Below are 14,240 nucleotides of genomic sequence, written 5' to 3'. Positions count from 1 at the left end.
ATTCTGATCTGAAAAACATGTCTGTGATTTTTGGTAGCCATGATAAAGAAGAAAAAAGAGCAAGTTCCATTGTTCTCATCACATGTAATATGAGGTTTCAACTAGAGGACTGCCAAAAATATTTCTAGTGCAGGTCAGAGAGACACAGAGACACAAACAGGATTTTCCTGTTATCCCTCAACTAGATCTGAGACGCTGCCCTCAAGAACCGACATGTATAGCAAACAGCCCCAGTGCAGTCCCTGGGAGTCTCCCAGAAATGCCTCATGTGAGGGTCTGGAGTGAGAGCCCGCTTTATACAGCAGACAGTGGTTGACATTAATGGCACAACTGCAGACATTAGAAAAAACTAGCAGATTCCCATCTGGGCACAAAGGCCAAATCTCTCTTCATACGCCCTCCTTTAGCTCTTCCTTTTTGCCTCTGCCACATCCTTAGGTGAGTCCACTTGGAGATACACCTGACATGACACCAGAAGGTGGTTTATGAAAGCATTACCTCTCCACAGATATCCTAGCACAGTGCGTGTTACACAGCCTATAAGTAAATGGATAAGAACCAGAAATGACCCTAATGGTTCAAGTTCATTCCAGAAAAAAAATTTAAAGAAAAAAATGAGTTGTCGATACAAAATTGTCAAAATAAGATGCCACAGATTTCCCCATACGTGCAGCCGCCTCCTTCAGTCACATCCTCACATTAAAAATCTTCAGAGATGAGTAAGCCAGAAAGAGACAGAAAAATACCATATGATGTCACTTACACGTGGAATCCAAAAAAAAAATTTTTACACAAATGAACTTATTTGCAAAACAGAAACAGACTCACAGACATAGAAAACAAACTTGTGGTTACTGGGGAGAAAGGGGGGTGGAGAGGGATAAAATGAGAGTATAAGATTTGCAGATACTAACTACTATATATATAACAGATAAACAACAAGGTCCTACTGTATAGCACAGGGAACTATATTCAACATCTTGTAATAACCTATAATGAAAAAGAATAGGAAAAAGAATATATGTATGTATAACTGAATCTCTATGTTGTACACCAGAAACTAACAGAACATTGTATATTGACTATACTTCAATTTAAAAAAATTTTTTTAAATCTTCAGAGATGATTATAAAACTTCATACATTTAAAGTTTGCACATATAGAACAGGATTCCACCTGTGATGTAAACCTAGGCACACAGACCCTTTATGGCATTATTAGGATTGCCATTTGTTTCTTTATTTAAGTAAAATTTCCAGCTGACACATGGTAATTGTTAGAGGTGCTTAACCATGAAGACGGCAGCTGGCCTGCCAGGATTAGGAAAGGCCATGTGGCTCTTCTGATGGCAGGGGAGGAGTGCTTTTCTCCCCTGACTGCTGAGCATCCAGACCTTCATCAATCAGCCCAACACCCAATCTCTCAGCCAATGAGCAGCAGATTCTTAAGAAGCTTTTTTCTTGCTTTTCTCCTGGAATGTTCCTACCACAAGCTCAAAGCCATGCTCAGAAATATCAGTGAATGGTATTGACACTGATATTTGTTTCAGTGCAAAACAGGAGAGAGTGGTATTGGCCCAGGGGTCCAGAAGCCTGAGCAAAGGGAGATTATAAGACCCTTCTTGCTTTACATCTGATCCTGGAGGCCTAAGCCCCAGAAGATCAAGATGTCAGCCTCCCTTAGAGCCGTGGATGATGGACCAACAGCAAACTAGGCTGAGCCTGGATTGAGAGAATTTAGAGCCCACACAGGGGCTGACCGCCCAGGCTAACATACCACTTCCTGCCCTCCTCCCCGCCCAGCCCCAACCCATTCCCCTTGCTCCCACTCTACCTGTCTACTACTCTCACTGGCTTTACTGATTTTACTTGCCCCGTGACCAGCCTAGTCCATCATAGAGTGATACCCAGCCTCTGTTCTCTCCTTATCTTCTTCCTCGCTCAGTTTCCACTGCCACCCCCTCCTTAGCTGCTCCCTGGGTTTCTGTCCTCCCGCTTCTTGAACGATTCCACCCACACCGCTGGCTTAGCTTCCTGCAGTATGCTAATTCTTTGGGCCCAGATTTCCCACCCTCTGTCTTCTGATATCCAAGCTCCAGCTGCCTTCTAGTGAGCTCCACCTGATGTCTGTCTAGTACTGCATTCAATGTGTGCTTTCATCCGACCAGCCTCCCAGAAATGCTTCATGTGTGGATCGAGAGCCCCACTACATACAGCAGACTTGGCAGACATTAGGAAAACCAGCAGGTTCCATCTGGCCACAAAGGCCAAATATCTCTTCATATGCCCTCCTTTAACCCTTCCTTTTTGCCTTCTGACAAGTCCTTAGGCAATTCCATCCTTAGATTCACCCAACACGATACCAGTTTGTAAAAGCATTACCCCTCCTCAGGTATCCAAGTGCACGGTAGGGACCTATTTCCCCAAACTAGCAAACTTTCTGTCAGACGTTTCTCCTCACACCATCAGCAGCCAGCTCAACTCAATCCTACATCCTAAATATTTTTGAGACACTGTCCCTTTGTCCCCAGCCCACTGCCTGAAGCAGGCTTCATCACCTTCACCCCTCTCTCTGGTCCATCTATTTATCTTCCTAAAACACAAAATACACCCTGCCCTTCTAGTTGCCTGTACTTCAGTAAAGCCCAACCCCAGCGCCTGGTGTCCCAGGGCCTTTGCACCAACCCCCAGGCAACTTTACCGTCTTCTCTCCACTCTGTCCCAAGTACCCAGGCCTCCAGCCACACCCACTGTCTCCCCTGCCCAGCACCCCATACCCCCATACCACCAGTCACGCTGTTTCCTCAGCTCTGAATGCTCTTGTCTTTGCCTGTCTAACACCCACTTACCATTAAAAAACCCAGTTCAGACAAAGCACTCCCAGATCCTTGGGCAGAGTCGTCCACATCCTCTGTGCTCCATACGCTGGTGTACCAACCTCCCTGAGGACAGGACTGGGCTGTGATCTTACTCACCCACTGCCAACCCCACTCCCTAGTGCAATGCATCAACCAGGCAGGTGCTTGGAAATGCATGTTGGTTTTGATTTCACCAAAGTAAGAGTTGGAAAGTCACTGATCCATTTCCTAACAGTCTCATGACACTTTCATTCTCTCCTCTCCCCACAGCAGACACTGTTTACATGAGAATCTAATCTGATATTTATTGAAATGTCTTCTAGAAGCAAAGAATAAGCTCTTATGAGGAAACTCTCACCGTGGAACCCTATTTGGGAGATAGTCTCCCCGGAGTGGTCAGTCTTTGCCTGGACATCCTGGAGCAGGATGGCAGGTGGGGGAGGAGGAAAAATTGTTTCCATTAAAAGGAAAAAGGAAATGATGCTATAAGACCACCCCAGAGTTAGAACCCCTATTCCCCAACAGCATAGCTTAACCCCTCACATCTGTCTAGGTGTACAGTTCAATTAAGCCAATAGAGAAGTAACTGGACTTAATAAACTGCAAAGAGCAGATGAAAGCATGGATGATGGGCTTGGGACTCTGGGGGGGTCTCTGCTCTGCCCCCTCCCTGACTAGTCTCTCCCTCTCCCCTGGCTTCTGGCTTCCCAGTGGTTTAAGGGAAAACTTGCAGCAGGTGGATCATCGGAAGGCTGGGGTCTGCTGGGGAAGGACTGGCAGAGGGCAGAGAGGAAAGAGGGCTGTGGGAGGAGATGGGAAGGCTGGTTGGGCTGTGGGGCAGCAGGATGGAACCTTCTCCTCCCCATCCCTTTCTCCACTGCTGGAATTTGGGCTCTAATTGCCTCTCCCCGGGACTTTTCTCCTTGGTGACTAAGCTCAGTATCCCACCGCCACCCGTGCTCACCATCACTCTGGTATCCAGGCTGCCACCAGAGCAGTGTCTCCAAGAAGCTAATCTAACCTTCTCTTTCCCCTGCTTCCCAGGGCTCTGGTCTGCTACAGGATTAACCCACCTGCTTCAGCCATCAGCCTTGGGCCTCCTAGCCCTCACCCCTGCCTCTTCTTCAGCCTCACCTCCCCACCTTCTCACCTCCCCCCCCCACCCATCCCAGCTCTCTGCTTGTCGTCTGCTGCCTCTGTGTACCTGCCCTGCCCTTCTCTTTGCTTGGAATCTCTTTTCAAGATTCAGGTCAGGTGTCTTGTCTTCAAGGAAGCTGTATACACTGTTGATCTGAAACAGAGACTGCCAGATATTTCTCCAAAAAGGTGGGTTTATTTGGATCAGCAGAGAATTGTGGAGGGGAGCCAAACTTGCTACCCTAAAATGCCTCTTTGTCATGAGAATTATTTCAAGCTGAAAACAATGAAGGCCCAGAAAACTTGGGAAGAAACTTTGGCCTTCCCCCTAACTGCCTAAAAGATTTTACTAGAGGGCCTGTTCCCAGAATAGAGCAATCATCGGAGACAGCTGCGGACAGCATGGTCTCGGTGTGATGGGGGAACGCCTAGAGATCAGAGTCCACTCTGGGTCCCACTGTCTCTGCGGATCCCAGCAGACATTTATTTACCAAACATTTGCTTTTCCATCTCCATGTGAATTGCTTTCCTCACCTTTGAAGTCTCAAACCACGACCCCTAACATCCTCTTGGTATTTAAGGTGGGGGTTTTGGCCATTTTGGTGAGTTAATTTTCCTGGGTCTCTCCTGTGTGTACATGTCATTAAACTTCTGTTTGATTTTCTCTTGTTAATCTGTTTCATGTCCACTTAATTGTTAGACCAACCAGAAGATCCTTGAAGGGTAGAGGAAAATTTCTCTCTCTGACAATTGCAGTTTGGAGTCTGCAGCCATAGCGAGCCAGGTGCGAGTCCCCCAACGTGGTAAGGGAAGGAGCTGACTTTTATGGGGGGTTGGTTGGGGGAAGATGGGGAGGCCGTAGTAAACAGAGTCCATGGCTTTTCATTGGTTGAGTCCTTGCCAGGGAAGAAGAGGAGTCTTTCTTCTTCCCATTGGGCTCTGCTGTCATCACAGGGCCTGAAACACCCCATTCTGGACTCCCAAGTCTATCTGAGATAAGTTGAGGTTTCTGTTTATTAATTTTTATACCCAGGTACACACTCAGACACACATATAGACAAACACGTACACGTACACGTACACGTACACTCACCCCCATACTACACCACACTCCAAGACTGGGCTAAATCCCTTCTCCAGGCTGTCACAGCACCTGATCCCGACCTCTGTCACCGAGCTGACCTGCTCTTACTGACAACTCTGCCCTCCTCCCTCAGTGATAAACCCTTCCAAGTCAGAGACCATACCCTTTGCAACTTTAACACCCTGCTTTCTCCACACTCTCTCTGGTTCACAGTGGGCCATCAGTAAAGCTTTGCTAACTGAACCCAACAATAATTCCAGGGCAGACGGGAGGAACTGGGAAATGGTATGGCTTCCAGGGCGACCAGATGTAAAATTTATTCTCTCTGAATCCCTGGGCAGCCAGCTACCTTTTGTGACAGTTGGCAGTATCAGCATCACCCCACCCTCAGGTCTCATCCTTGCCCCTTAAAACATACACAAAAATGGTGCTCCTTAAACTTAGCCATTCACTGCTTAAGTCAAGGACTTTCTCCAATTTGAGATTTTCAGCAGAATAAATTGAGCCAATGCCATTTCTAGGCAGCCAAAAGGAAACAGAAAAGAGGCTTGCTTAAAGCTTCATTCAGCGTGCGCTTCATTTCCCATTTATCTCCTATATTAAAACCTTTTGAAAGCAGAAGTTACGTCTGATTATTTTATTTCCCACAGCTTTCGATAGCTTTCAATATAAACGGCACAGCGCTGGAGAAGACAGGGTAAAATGAACACGGCCCCTTGGATTTTCCAGAGGAAAAAAAATGACATGTAGATGGAAATGTAATAAAACCTCTGTAAGTACGTGACACAACCTACGTCAGTTGTGGGAGCCCAGCTCTGTTCCACAGCCGTTTGCATACTCGAGTCACAGCACAGTCACAAGCACCAGCTCTGGGCAGAATCTCCGTTCTGTTGTGCACCCTGGGTTAGCCCCTTGATCTCCGGGCCCTCACCTATAAAGAGAAGATAACATCCCTCAATGAGAGGGTGTCCAGCACTTGGCTTGGTGCCCTGTTAATGGTTCCTATTTTATTGTTGTCGTCGTTAGGTGGGTCCTCAGTATATTTGAGATGGGAGCAGATATTCTAAATTAAATCAGGACACTATTCAAATATGGGTGGGTTTGGCAGTTTGGAGAGGTATAATGGAAGAGATCACATCTGAATATATGTGTAGACAAGAAACAAATTAGTAAGCAATTTGTTAAAACTTAGGACGGGCGCCTAAGCAGGACATTTTCTTGGCAAAACAGGACAGGTGGGGAGGAGGTCTAGACTCCGCCCACCACATGGAACAGGAGAGGGAGGATGTGTCTGGCCACTGACAGAGGGTCAGCTCTCAAACCTCATTTAGGTTCTAGGTGGCAGCAAGTTCCCACCTGGAGAAGGAGACACAGCCTAGGAAATTCAGGTAACCGGTGCTCCTGAGTCTGGATCTTAATGCCCCGTCCAGAATTCCAGCTCCCAGGAAGAGAGATCAGCAAGAACCTCACAGAAAGTGCTGTTGGGTGGTGATGCAGCCCTGGGTTTCTCTGAGGCTCTGGACACCCCAACCCCACCCCATAGGATTGGCTGCCAAGCACAGCTGGGACCAAGATGGGAACCTGAGGGGGTCAGCTGAGGGCCAGGGTTCCTAAATCCACAGGAATTGGGCGGGGGGTGGGGTGCTTAAACTCTGTAATTACTTACTGCCTGAGCACCAGCTGAGGAACCTGCACTGAGGGGTGAGGATGAATGAAGTCAGTGGTCCCAGCTATGAGCAGCTGCTAGAGAAAGGATCAGGAAGATGGGATGCTGAATTCAAATAGGCTGAATTATCCATCATCAATGTTTGTCGACTTTCTTCCTCCCAGAGGAGTCTTTGTACAGAGGGACAGCTACCTGTGCAGATAGACACATACTGTTCACTTGCAGATATTTTTATAGTATCGTCACCCAGCACTTAACATGACGCTGTGTAGACTCCAAAACCTTTCACAAAAACTAGGCTCACTTGTTCCTTAGAATAACCTGTGAGGTAGAAAGAGAGGTGATTTTTATGCCCATTGAATAGAGGAGACCTTAGCCATGTTACACATTCCATAGTGGGAGCAGAGGACAAAGCCAGTATGATGCCTGAGAGAATTTGAGAAGATGTCACAACACTTGGTTTGGGTCTTGAAAGGAGGAATAGAAGTTTGCCTATCATAAATGAAAGATCACTTTCTCTGGACATTGGTCATTTGCCCCATTAAATGGACCCCAACCCGTCTGCCCAGCTGTTGGACCAAGAGCAGGAGCGACATACTGGTTCCAATAGAATACCCTCATGGGACCAGTGTCCTGGGGCTCGCGTGTGACCTCCGATCTTAGTTTTAATGTAATGTCTTCCAAAGCAATTAAAAATACTTGACTCATGGATTGACATTGAATTCCCTTCTCCGTACCCAATTAAAAAATAATGATAACAGTCTTATTAGATCTAAAATAAGCCCAGATTAGAAACAGCCTGTTTAAAAATCAATAAACTTTTCCTAATCCCTGCAGTAGAAAAAGAAAGAGGCTCCTCTCTGTCTTCCCTAAAAAGTCAGTATTTACATAAAGCAGCGCGTTGCCGGAATCGGAGACGCAGAGGTGCCCGATGTTTCACCCAGCTGCCTGCACCCCCTGAATCCTTCAAGACTTATTTGGCTATAACTAATCTTAGCTCCAGGCTTGCTTACATTTTTGGGTGACCCCTTCGCCTGGAATGCTTCTCGGTGTTCTCATTAGGCTGTCTTCCCAGCCCCCAGTCCTGGCTCTCCCTTTGTTTCAGTTACTTTCCGACCCGCCATTAGTAATCTTGACTGCTCCCAGCATCCAGGCCGGGCGTGTTCCCCATCACGCTGACACTCCGTCCCTGAACCGGACCCAGGCCGACTCTCCCACAGCCAAGTGCCTCTCCTGCTCTTCTTGGATACTTCCAGTTAGATTTTGGGGGGTTAATTCTTCTTCTTTCTTTCTTTTTTTTAATGGAGGTACTGGGGATTGAGTCCAGGAGGACTTCATGCATGCTAGGCATGTACTCAGCCACTGAGCTAAACCCTCCCCCCAATTCTTTTTCTAATTATGAAATATTTTTTATGCTTTTTATCAAAGACCATAAAGAAAGATATTAGGAAAACCCTCATAACCCACATTCAAACACTGCTATTTTTCTAGTGTAATCCTTATTTAAAATATACTTTATTGTATGTTTCACTGAAAAAAGTAATATATCTCTTGAGATGATGTGATGAGAATGGCACTTAACTTTTGCGATCTTTTCCCCCTAAATTCATAACCCCAGTCTAATCATGAGGGAAAGCATCAGACAAACTCCAACAGAGGGACAGTCTACAAAATATCTGACTGGAACTGCTCAAAACAGTCAAGGTCATCAAAAACAAGGAAAGTCTAAGAAACTGTCACAGTCTAGAGGAGTCTAGGGAGACATGACCACCAAGTGTACTGTGGTGTCCTGGATGGGATCCTGGAATGGAAAGAGGACATTAGAATGAAAACTTTAAAAATCGCATAAAAAAATGGACATTAGTTGATAATAACGGTTTATTATTTGTGACAAATATAGGATGTTAGCAGTAGAGAAAATGGTACTGGATCTATGGGAGCTCTGTATTGTCTTTGCAACTTTTCTGTAAATCTAAGCCTATTTTCAAATTTAAAGTTTTTTTCTTTTAGTTTTATTGAGCTATAATTGCCATACAGCATTGCATAAGTTTAAGGTGTACAGCATAATGATTTGACTTACATACATCATGAAATGATTATCACAATAGGTTGAGTGAACATCTATCTTCTCATATAAATACCAAAGAAAAGAAAAAGAAAAAAAATTTTTTTTCCTTGTGATGAGAACTCTTAGAATTTGCTCTCTTAACAATGTTCATACAGAACAACATTCATATATAACATACAGCAGGGTTAATTATATTAATCATATACAACATTATAGTCCTAGTACTTATTTATAACTAGAAGTTTGTGCCTTTCGACCCCTTCATCCAAGTTTGGGGGAAAATTCAGACAACACAAAAGTGTGTAAAATAAAAGGCAATAGTCCTCTGCTTAGATCGCCCCACCTCACAGTTGGCACCAGCCTTATTTTCTTTTTTTTTTTTTCTTTTTTTTTTTTTCAGCCTTATTTTCTGGAAATGTTTCCTCTTAATTGCAGCTCACACTGCAATACAGTTTTAAATCCTGGCGTTTTTGTGGAGCGTTATAGCACAAGCATTTTCCCATGTCCTTAAGAACTCTTCTTAAAGACAGTTTTATAGGTTGCATAACATTCATTGCACTGTTTTCTTGCCTAAAGTACTTGCGATCCAGTTCTTAGTTTCCAGATTTGCTTTCATTACCTGTGTTTTAGAAAGTTTCCTCCTGCAAAGAATTGCTCTCCTTCTTTCTCCTAGCAACGAGGAAGACAGCAAAATCTTCATCCAGGCTCTCCCGGGGCCTCCAGAAACCTCATTTAGTCCACCGTGTTTCAACAGAGATCGGGTTTCAAGCTTTTCTTTTCGTGATCTCTTCTTCCTGTACCTTCATTTCTCACGAGTTGGGGATTTCTAATCCATTGGCGATAACCCAGGTGCTATCATGGCTAATGGCTAAAATGTGGATTGTTTGAGCCCTGATGTACTGGACTGAAGTGTCCTCCGCAAATTCAGATCCACGTGGAACCCCAAAACAAGACTTTATTTCAAAATGGGGTCCTTGCAGATGTAATTCATTCAGTAAGATGAGGTCATACTAGATCAAGGTGAGCCCTGAATCCAATGACTGGTGTCCTTCTAAGAAGAGCACGTGAAGACACAGACCCAGAGAGGAGGATGCCACGTTAGGGCGGAGACAGATTGGACAGATGTGTCTACAAGCCAAGGAATGCCAGGGACTGCTGGCACCACTGGGAGAGAGGCGGGGACGGGATCCTCCCTCGGGGCCCCTGGGAAGGAACCAACGCTGCTGGTACCTTCATTTTGGACTTCCAGCCTCTGAAAAGGTGAGAGAGCAAATTTCTGTTGTTTTAAGGCACCCAGGCAGTGGTATTTTTGTGTCAGTCCTCGCAAACTACATACAGCAGGCTGTGGCCTCAGAGGGACGTGGGTCTGGGCAGAGCTCTGGCACTTGAGTGGGGAACAGGGCAATGGTTGTCACTGTGGGGCGCAGTGAGGTATTTGGTGGGGGTGGGCATGGAGGGGAATCCACAGAGATCACAGGTGTCAGGCACTGAGCAAAAATCCAATCAGAGCACAGGTGTTTCGTGTCATGTCCTTTCCCTACCATCCTCCCCACCTGATGGCCATTTCTTTCTGATTAGACAGAAAGAGGACCACAAAGATCACTTTCCTCCCTTTTATCTGCAACCATAGTATTTCTAGAAGATTCTAAGTTGTTGTTTGCCAGTATATGCCTTTAATACACAAAGCCTCCAGGTTGCAGACCTGTTTATTTCAAAGCTTTGGCCACGACAAAATTAATTACTTCAGCACTTCATTTCTTAAACATTACTTACGGTGAATTTGCTTTGCCAATGTGTGCACACCTTGTTGCCATGTGTGTTTTCCACTTTTTCTAAAATGAGCTTATATTAGTCTTACAGAGAAAACATTTTTATAAAATTTCCTTTAAAAGGTGGGGGAGCTCAGTGTTGCATCTGCTGTAAAAACTGATTGCTAATGGAGAGATTCTCCTCAGATAAAAGGAGGCTCAAGGTTGGTGAGGAAAGCATGAGTAGGTTGTTGGCGATAACATTTCAGTGCATCAGACCTGGGGACCTCTCAGTGGTCCAAGGAGTCATTGCCTGTGCAGGGCTGTGAGGTTCCACGAGGTCCTGAGGCGAGCGTGTGCTGAGGGATAAATTCCTCTTGCAGGGCTGGGGTAGGGGCGATGCTAGAGAACAGAAACTTGAAGGAGCTTGGTGACTTTTCAGACAACGATGGGGTCACGATGGCAAGAGAAAATACTTCTCAGTCTCTCCCTGGGCTGCTGTGAATGAAACCCGGGGTGGGGATGAGGTTTGTGGGCAGAGCAGAAAGCTCCTGTGGTTCACCACAGGAAGGCGGGCCACACCTGCCAAGAGGCCCCTGCGTGTCCTCCGAAGGTCCCAGCATTGCTTTCTGTATTTGTTATCCGTTGCTGTGTAACCTCAAAACTGAGTGTCTCAACACAACCATAAACATTTACTACCTCAGCGTCAGTGAGGGTGAGGGGTCCAGGAGTGAATCAGCAGGATTGTTCTGGCCTGGGATCTCATGAGGGTACAGCCAGAATGTCTGTGGAGGCCGCAGGCGTGTGAAAGATTTCTTTCCCAAAGGCTCGCTCACACATCTGGTGAACTAGAGCTGGCTGGGAGGCCTCGGCTCCCTGCCAGGTGGATGCCTCCACAGGGTTGGCTTCCCCCAGAGCAAGGGATCCAAGAGAGCACGGCAGATGCTGCGGGGCCTTTTAGGACCTCGTCTCGGAAGTCACTCACTGTATCATTTCCACAATGCCCTACTGGTTACACAGGTTGGCTCTCTTCAGTGTGTGTGGTGGGGGGAGGCTATACAACCAGGAGGGGAGGACCGCTGGGCACCCTGTTGGAGGCAGCCTGAGCGAAGCCACGAGTGTGGCTGCATCCCTGGATGTGTGGCTGACTGAGTCCCTGGAAACCTTACCCCGACAGCAAGGCACAGGAAAGTTTTCCTGGGCTAGAAGTAAACATCTTTCTCTCACACACACACACACACACACAAACACACACACACACACACACACACACACACACACACACACACACACACACACACTATACCAGCAGCCTCACACTCAGGTCTGATTCTCTCCTACCACCTTCCCAACCATCTGAGTATCCACTAGGGTGAGATAGGAGCTATGGGTCCACCCAGGGCGGTGCTAGATTTAGATGCAGATCCACAGCCCTCTCAGCTCGGAGGCCTCATTGCTCTGAGCCCATAGAAAGCTAAAGGGGCCTCCTACCCAAGCTCAAGTCCTCAGCTATCCCTCCAGCCCTGCTGCTGACTTGGCCTCAGGGCAGAAATAGACACTTGGCTCTAGACAATAATCTTTGTGAATGTTTATACCTGGTTGAGCCACAGTATCCTGCATCAAGGCATTGCCAACATGCAGTGAGGAGCCTCTAGTGGCCACCGGGAGGCAGGTGAGGGACGTGGCCAGGCATGGAGTTCGCAGGGCTAGTGACTGGCTGAAGGTCTGGCCAATCTGGTGGAACAGCCTGGGACCCCAGCGATCCTGGCCCACCTGCCTGCCTGGGGACAGGCTGGAATGATGCAAAAGGAGCCAGTCATTGACACTGAAGACTTCATTCCTTGGTTACCGCCAGGTCTGAAAGCCTGGCCTCATGAACTAGGGCCAATAGCCCTTTCTGCTTCCTTGTCCAGCAGCTGGAAGCAAGGAATCAGAAGAGTACCTTTCCTGTGCATAGAGATGCGTGGCCATCAATACAGATTTCAGGGGGGAGGGTATAGCTCAAGTGGTAGAGCTTAGCATGCATGAGGTCCTGGGTTCAATTCCCAGTACTGCCTCTAAAAAAAATAAAAAAAAGAACATCTAATTACCTACCCCCCACCCCCCCCCCAAAAAAATAGATTTCAAGACTTTGGCAGGAAACTCCAGCCCCTTCCTGCTGTAGCTGCCTGCTATTTTTAACTTAATTCACTGTAGGAGTCCCCCCGCAAAAAGAAAATTCTGCACAGTCCACACAGGGAAGTCCACCCTCTCGCTTCTGATAGCCCTGCATGCCTTTATTTTAGACATTCACACAGTTCGGCTTCCGGTTGGTGACTGTGGTGGAGGAATGCTGGGTGCCAGGCTAGATTGACTCGGGGTGGGAGATCAGGGTGGCTAGTTAATCAAGTATTTTTAAAACCATCTCAAAAACTAGTTCTTTTGCAGTTTGCAGTGGCCAGGAGAAGAGTTGAAGGGGTGAGAGAACTGGTAGGAATGGGCAGGTACCTACGTGCCCTGTTTTCCCTTCAAGGCTTAACCAAGCTCCCTCCTCCCTCCACGTACAGATCCTCTCCTAGGGCCCTTGGCATTTAGGGCTCCCTTCCCTTGGGTGCTTTTTTATCTGGGCCACTCATTCATACATCATGTTAGAGATCTGCGGTGTCTGACTACAACATAAAATAAAGATTTTTAAAACTGAGGTGTAATATTGACACAGAGAAAAGCACAGTCTTATACAGCTGCTAAAAGCAGGGCAGGGAGTTTCTCCAAGTCTCCTTCCTGGAGGCCAACGTTAAACGGCAAAGGATCATTGCAGGGGCCGCATGGCATCTTTAGGTGTGAGTAGGTTGGTGTTTAGGAGTAGAATGTCTTCTCTCAAAACTGAAAACAGAAAAATCTCCCCCGTGGGTCCAGCCAAAGACCTCAGGTGTGCTGTCTCATCCAAGAAGTTGGCCAGTCCCTCCTGACAGCGTGGGGGTTTGGTTTGGTTTGGTTGTGGTTCCCCTTTTCTTTTTTTTTTAATCAAAATGACTTACTCCTTTGGAGAAATGAGAAAAGCACAAATCGATGCAAATGAACAAGAAAGAATCACAGGAAGAGGGAAAAGATGGAAGAGGCATTTATCATAACTTATCAAGAGCAAAGGACAGAAACACATCTGTTAAAAAAAAAAAACCCAAACCTAAAATTCCCACACCAGGAACCATTTGCTGCATCCCCACTTTAGCACCCATCACAGTGATTGGCCCAGAGTCATTCCGAATTGTTGTTGTTTATCAAATGGTTGTTAGCCTTCCTGTTTGTAATTTAACGCTGTTTAATAACTGCTACATCTCGACTTCCCTTGAGTTATAGCCCGAGTTAGGCTGCAGTGTTCCAAATTGCCAGTAGGTGTCGCCAGCTAACACGATTCAGAGAAGCCTGAAAACGCAAAGTACATTTTCCCTATTTGAAAACTTTCCATGGAACCTTAATGTGGGCAAAGTCCAAATTCCTAACCAGGACATCCCAGGCCCTTCAGATTTAATCCAACCCCCTTTAATGGCCTTAGTTCTTACCAATTCAGGCACCCATTCAATCAATCAGTAAAGGCTTAGAGAACATTTGTTTTTTTTAATCAGGTGCTTTGCTGAGGGGCTGGAGATTGAAAAATGACAGAGATTTCACCTCTGCTCTGGAGAAGCTCGCTGCCCTTTCCA

The 14,240-nt window shown here is 46.4% G+C and overlaps 1 long non-coding RNA gene across 1 annotated transcript in view; it reads left to right on the top strand.

The window, feature by feature from the left end:
* Window positions 1-4,189: 4,189 nt before the first annotated feature.
* Window positions 4,190-14,240, top strand: part of LOC116660071 — a 92,434-nt gene continuing 82,383 nt past the window's right edge. The window contains exons 1-3 of the long non-coding RNA XR_004315438.1: window positions 4,190-4,778; window positions 5,729-5,850; window positions 9,486-10,072. This is a non-coding gene — a long non-coding RNA (uncharacterized LOC116660071). The remainder of the gene's footprint in view (window positions 4,779-5,728; window positions 5,851-9,485; window positions 10,073-14,240) is intronic.

The sequence above is a fragment of the Camelus ferus genome, chromosome 26 (assembly GCF_009834535.1).
Source record: "Camelus ferus isolate YT-003-E chromosome 26, BCGSAC_Cfer_1.0, whole genome shotgun sequence".
Taxonomy (NCBI): domain Eukaryota; kingdom Metazoa; phylum Chordata; class Mammalia; order Artiodactyla; family Camelidae; genus Camelus; species Camelus ferus.
This window is presented reverse-complemented; position numbering and strand designations above follow the sequence as displayed.